This window comes from Coregonus lavaretus (genome assembly GCF_964263955.1).
Source record: "Coregonus lavaretus genome assembly, contig: HAP1_SCAFFOLD_1447, whole genome shotgun sequence".
Lineage (NCBI taxonomy): Eukaryota > Metazoa > Chordata > Actinopteri > Salmoniformes > Salmonidae > Coregonus > Coregonus lavaretus.
The window spans coordinates 48,398-54,397 of NW_028157647.1; the positions used below are offsets into that span (position 1 = coordinate 48,398).

The 6,000-nt window shown below is 43.1% G+C and overlaps 1 protein-coding gene across 1 annotated transcript in view; it reads right to left on the minus strand.

Moving 5' to 3' along the window:
• The window catches only part of LOC311125136 (proto-oncogene tyrosine-protein kinase Yrk-like), a 37,810-nt gene extending 35,940 nt beyond the window's left edge, over window positions 1-1,870 (minus strand). Inside the window, exon 1 of the mRNA XM_084199199.1 lies at window positions 1,733-1,870. The gene's annotated coding sequence lies outside the window, so the exon portion shown is untranslated. The remainder of the gene's footprint in view (window positions 1-1,732) is intronic.
• Between the last annotated feature and the right edge of the window lie 4,130 nt (window positions 1,871-6,000).

The following is a 6,000-nucleotide window of genomic DNA, read 5'->3' on the forward strand; positions in this document are numbered from 1 at the left end:
CTCTCCCCTCCTATTCTCTGTATATCTCCACCATCCTCTCTTTCTCTACATTGAAGGTTACGCTTTGAGAAAAATGTAGGGCTCAGTGTCCTATCACTACTGCTCCACTCACACCCTGCATCCTGTGGTGTTTCCTGTTAACCAGGAGAGAGACAGAGAGAGAGAGAGAGACAGAGACAGAGCAGAATTAGGCCAATACCCGCTAATTATCAAAATCCAGAAAAGAGCCGTTAAATTCTATAACCACTTAAAAGGAAGCGATTCCCAAACCTTCCATAACAAAGCCATCACCTACAGAGAGATGAACTTGGAGAAGAGTCCCCTAAGTAAGCTTGTCCTGGGCCTCTGTTCACAAACACAAACAGACCCCACACAGCCCCAGGACAACAACAACAACAACACAATTAGACCCAACCAAATCATGAGAAAACAAAAAGAGAATTACTTGACACATTGGAAAGAACAAACAAAAAAACAGAGCAAACTAGAATGCTATTTGGCCCTAAACAGAGAGTACACAGTGGCAGAATACCTGACCACTGTGACTGACCCAAACTTAAGGAAAGCTTTGACTATGTACAGACTCAGTGAGCATAGCCTTGCTATTGAGAAAGGCCGCCGTAGGCAGACCTGGCTCTCAAGAGAAGACAGGCTATGTGCACACTGCCCACAAAATGAGGTGGAAACTGAGCTGCACTTCCTAACCTCCTGCCAAATGTATGACCATATTAGAGACACATATTTCCCTCAGATTACAGCGATCCACAAAGAATTCGAAAACAAACCCAATTTTGATGAACTCCCTTATCTACTGGGTGAAAAACCACAGTGTGCCATCACAGCTGCAATATTTGTGACCTGTTGCCACAAGAAAAGGGCAACCAGTGAAGAACAAACACCATTGTAAATACAACCCATATTTATGTTTATTTATTTTCCCATTTGTACTTTAACTATTTGCACATTGTTACAACACTGTATATATACATAATATGACATTTGAAATGTCTTTATTCTTTTGAAACTTCTGAGTGTAATGTTTACTGTTAATATTTATTGTTTATTTCACTTTTGTTTACTATCTACTTCACTTGCTTTGGCAATGTTAACATACGTTTCCCATGCCAATAAAGCCCTTAAATTGAATTGAAATTGAATTGACACAGAGAGAGAGAGAGAGAGAGAGAGAGAGAGAGAGAGAGAGAGAGAGAGAGAGAGAGAGAGAGAGAGAGAGAGAGAGAGAGAGAGAGAGAGAGAGAGAGAGAGAGAGAGAGAGAGAGAGAGAGAGAGAGAGAGAGAGAGAGAGAGAGAGAGAGAGAGAGAGAGAGAGAGAGAGAGAGAGAGAGAGAGAGATAGATAGATAGAGATAGATAGATAGATAGATAGATAGATAGATAGATAGATAGATAGATAGATAGATAGATAGATAGATAGATAGAGAGAGATAGAGAGAGAGAGAGAGAGAGAGGAGAGAGAGAGAGAGAGAGAGAGAGAGAGAGAGAGAGAGAGAGAGAGAGAGAGAGAGAGAGAGAGTTTCATACCTGGGCCTGTGCCCTCAGAAATCGGGGGAAACAGCCAAAACAATATACCATTTACATTGCTACACACAGACATTTTTACTTTGCCATAGAAACACATACACACACACTGAGTATCTTAGTTTAGGCTACAGAGGTTGACACTCAGTCTCACACAGCTATAAAGAGTGGCAAACACACACCGACTGACTCACCGGAGAGCAGGAAGGGTCACCCGTTATTCGCGTGGGCTGGCGGAGAGAGGTGTGAACAACACCACGGAGTTAAAGCTCCAGGCACACGGGACAGAACGGGATGAGACCGTGGCTCGCGGAGCGCTGGGCGATAGCTGAGCGCTTCTCTCTAGAGGGGATGTGAACCTGCGGCGCTCTCTCGCTCTCTGTCCGGAAGGGTTGGATTGACTGACACGCGCACTGACTGACGTCCACTCCGAAGCGCGCAACCTGGCTTTGCTTGTGTCACTCACGGAATTTAAACAGGAAAAAATAGGAATCTGGTTTTGACTTTGAATAACGTGATTCATGTAGAAATTGTTCAAACGCAAAGTCCGGTGATTTGACACAACCGCTGAGCCCGGGAATAGAATCGCTGGGCCTGTTCCAGTCAGGTAGTCCCTTCCTATTATCCTGCGAGAGAGACACACAGAGAGATATAGAGACACCAAGACAGACAAAGAGACACTCTCTCTCTCTCTCTCTGTCTGCATCTAGAGAGGTGTGAGTGTGCTACTGGAAGATATTGCAGTGTGACCTCGCCTACAGTCTATAACTAACGAACGGGTTTTCAGTATAACATCAGTTTGTTCAAAACTGGAGACACCATAGAGCAGGGGTGTCAAACTCATTTTAGCTCAGGGGCCACATGGAGGAAAATCTATTCCCAAGTGGGCCGGACCGGAATAATCATGGTATATATAACTTAAAAACAACAACTTCAGATTGTTTTCTTTGTTTTAATACGATCAACATACAACATAAAGCTGGAGCCTGAGGACAGTGTGTCCAAAATAGTACAAGCACAACATCACTATTAATCATAAAACACGTCAAGTTTATTTGAAAATTCTAAAGAAAAAGAACACAAACACACAATGCCTCAGTGATTAACAGAACTGTTTCACAGATCACAGAACTATATCAGGGGGTCATTTCTCAGGCAGAAATGTAGATAAAAAGAATGAAATCCTGTTCCCCAAACAAGTGCAAGAACCACAGAGTCAAGAATAGGTTAAATATACAAATAAAATAAAATCAATTAAAAACAATAGCACATCAACATAAAAACATATAAACATAAAGCTGGAGCCTGAGGACAGTGTGTCCAAAAGCACAACATCACTATTAATCATAAAACACCTCAAGTTATTTGAAAGTTCTGAGGACAAAGAACACACAAACACACAATGCCTCAGTGATTCACAGAAGTATATCACAGATCACAGAACTATATCAGGGTGTCTCATGTAGCACTTTAAGTGGGGTTGCATAGTTTATTTGACTCCTGATACCTGGCATCTTTTAGCTTTCACCAGCGCATCAATATCAGGCGTCACATCCTGAGTGGCAGCCAACTTCAGGATGTGATTCAAGTGCTTGTGCGTGAGCCTTGAGCGCAGCTTTGTTTTATTTATGCTCATTACAGAGAAAACTTGCTCACAAAGATATGTGGTTCCAAACATGCACAACAGTTTTGCAGCGAGGGCTGTCAAGTTGGGGTAACCTGGCAAGAGATTCTGATTAAATATGTCCAAGCCAGCTGCGGCAAAAAGTCTATTATTTCAAGTTGGATGCTGACGGGCAGATCAGAGGGATTCACGGTGAATGGCGAGCAAAAAACTTTGAAGTCTTTCTCCAGTTCACCAAAAATCTGAAAGCGTTGCTCAAACTCCCGTAACAGTCCCGTTATTTTATCTTTGAACCGCTTCATGTCTGCCACATGTTGGGTCGCGCACACATTTTTCAGACAGGGGAAGTGAGCTGCATCACCACCGGCAAGTTGCGTCTCCCACAATGACAGCTTCAACTTGAAAGAACGTATGCTGTCATAATACTGCGTGACAACTTTGTTGCGCCCTTGCAGCTGTTTGTTCAAGTTATTCAGGTGCTCTGTAACATCCACCATAAATGCAAGGTCCTGCATCCATTCTGCAGAATGGAATTCTAACACTGTTCAATTTCTTCTCGTAAATCAAAGAAACGCCTCAGCACCTCGGCTTAACCATCTTACCTCAGTGTGGTATGGCAGGCCATAGATGTGGTCTTTCTCTCTGAGAAGGCTGTCAAACTGACGGTGATTCAGGCTTCTGGATCGGATGAAATTAACAGTTTGGATGACCACCTTCATGACGTTATCCATCTTTAATGACTTGCAACACAAAGCCTCCTGGTGCAAAATACAGTGAAAAGTCAAAAAATCACGTCCTCCATTTGCAGATTGCACTTTCTCTCTGAACTTTGTCACAACGCCTGCTTTTTTCCCGATCATTGAGGGCGCACCATCTGTAGCCAGGCTGACAGCGCGGGACCAGTCCACTCCGACCCTGTCCAGCGCGCCGACGAGTGCGGTAAAAATATCAGCTGCTGTCGTTGTATCTGCCATCGGCACCAACTCCACGAACTCCTTGGTGATGGTCAATGTGTCATCAACTCCACGGATGAAAATGGCCAGTTGTGCAACATCTGTAATGTCCGTGCTTTCATCAATTGCAACCGAAAACGCAATAAATGACTTTACTTTTTGCTTCAACTGGCTGTCCAAATCCACTGAAAGATCGGAAATCCTGTCTGCAACTGTGTTTCTTGTCAGGCTGATATTTACAAAAGCCTGACGCTTTTCAGGGCACACAATCTCAGCTGCCTTCATCATGCATGTTTTTACAAATTCACCCTCACTAAATGGTTTTGAAGCCACTGCGATTTCATTAGCAATGAGGTAGCTAGCTTTCACTGCAGCGTCACTGATGTCTCGGCTGTGATTAAACACAGACTTGACCTACTTGCTCTGCCCCGGTATAAACAGTTTGCTTGCTTAACACAATTGCTATTGCGCCATCCAGTGGACGCAATTGGAACAGCAGTTTATTTTATTGAAAAATTGCAGCGCATTTTTATACTTTACAAAATCATCTCGCGGGCCGGATTAAACCCGTTTGCGGGCCTGATCCGGCCCGCGGGCCGGACGTTTGACACCCCTGCCATAGAGAGAAATAGTAATGGCGTCTTTTTGTAGGCACTAACTCCGCCATGGTTCCTTGGACAAAGCCTACCTGGAAAATGAATGGCGTGTTTGTGGGTTTTTTGGATAAAAGGCGAAAATATGGTCTGTGGTTAACAAATACGTTTTGTTCTATGAAGATAATCTTCATCAGCTAACTTCACTTTTTTTTGTTTGTGAAAAATCTATGTAATGAGTAAAAAAACTAAGCACATAAAGGCTTAATAATCCATTAAGGTAATGTTAACTGACTGCTATTATCTCATAGAACAAAACGTATGAGATCTCCTAAATCTGTGTTAACCTCAGACCTTATTTTCGGCATATATTTCAAAACCCTATTCATTCCACATTCATTTTTCCCATAGGGATGGCTGAACGAACCAGAGGTAATTTATATCCGGGTTTTATGACTACAAACTAGTCTCTGTTGGGAACTAGAGATTATTTTTATTTATTTAACCTTTATTTAACTAGGCAAGTCAGTTAAGAACAAATTCTTATTTACAATGACGGCCTACACCGGCCAAACCCAGACAACGCTGGGCCAATTGTGCGCTGTCCTATGGCACTCCCAATCACGGCCGGTTGTGATACAGCCTGGAATCAAACCTGGGGGTTTGTAGTGACGCCTCAAGCACTGAGATGCACTGCCTTAGACTGCTGCACCACTCGGGAGCCCTCATAATTATCTATGAGTTCTATGAAACTCAGAAATTGAGGGAGGAGCCAGTAAGAGAAGGGACGAGCTGTCCTTTGTCTCCACGCGGTGGCCAGTCTGTGGAACTGCAGATGCCTTCAGTATGAACAAATAAAGGAAAAATAAATAAATATATGCACTCACTAACTGTAAGTCGCTCTGGATAAGAGCGTCTGCTAAATGACTAAAATGTACATGTAAAAATACTGTATGCCTGCAAAGTGTCTGGAACTCCACACCATGTGTTGATTTTGAAAACAAAATACATATTATTGTACATAGAAATACATGAACCATTCATTAAATTGTCTTATGTCTGATCTGAACCATCAATCGTAACAGCCAGTGTGAACACAGTTTTTTTTTTAATTGGGTGGGGTAGAAGGATTACTGTTATACTATTCCAGGTATTCCTTAAAGAGGTAGGGTTTGAAGTGTCTCCGGAAGGTGGTCAGTGACTGCGCTGTCCTGGCGTCGTGAGGGAGCCTGTTCCACCATTGGGGAGAGCAACGAATAGCTTTGACTGGGCTGAGCGGGAACTGTGCCTCC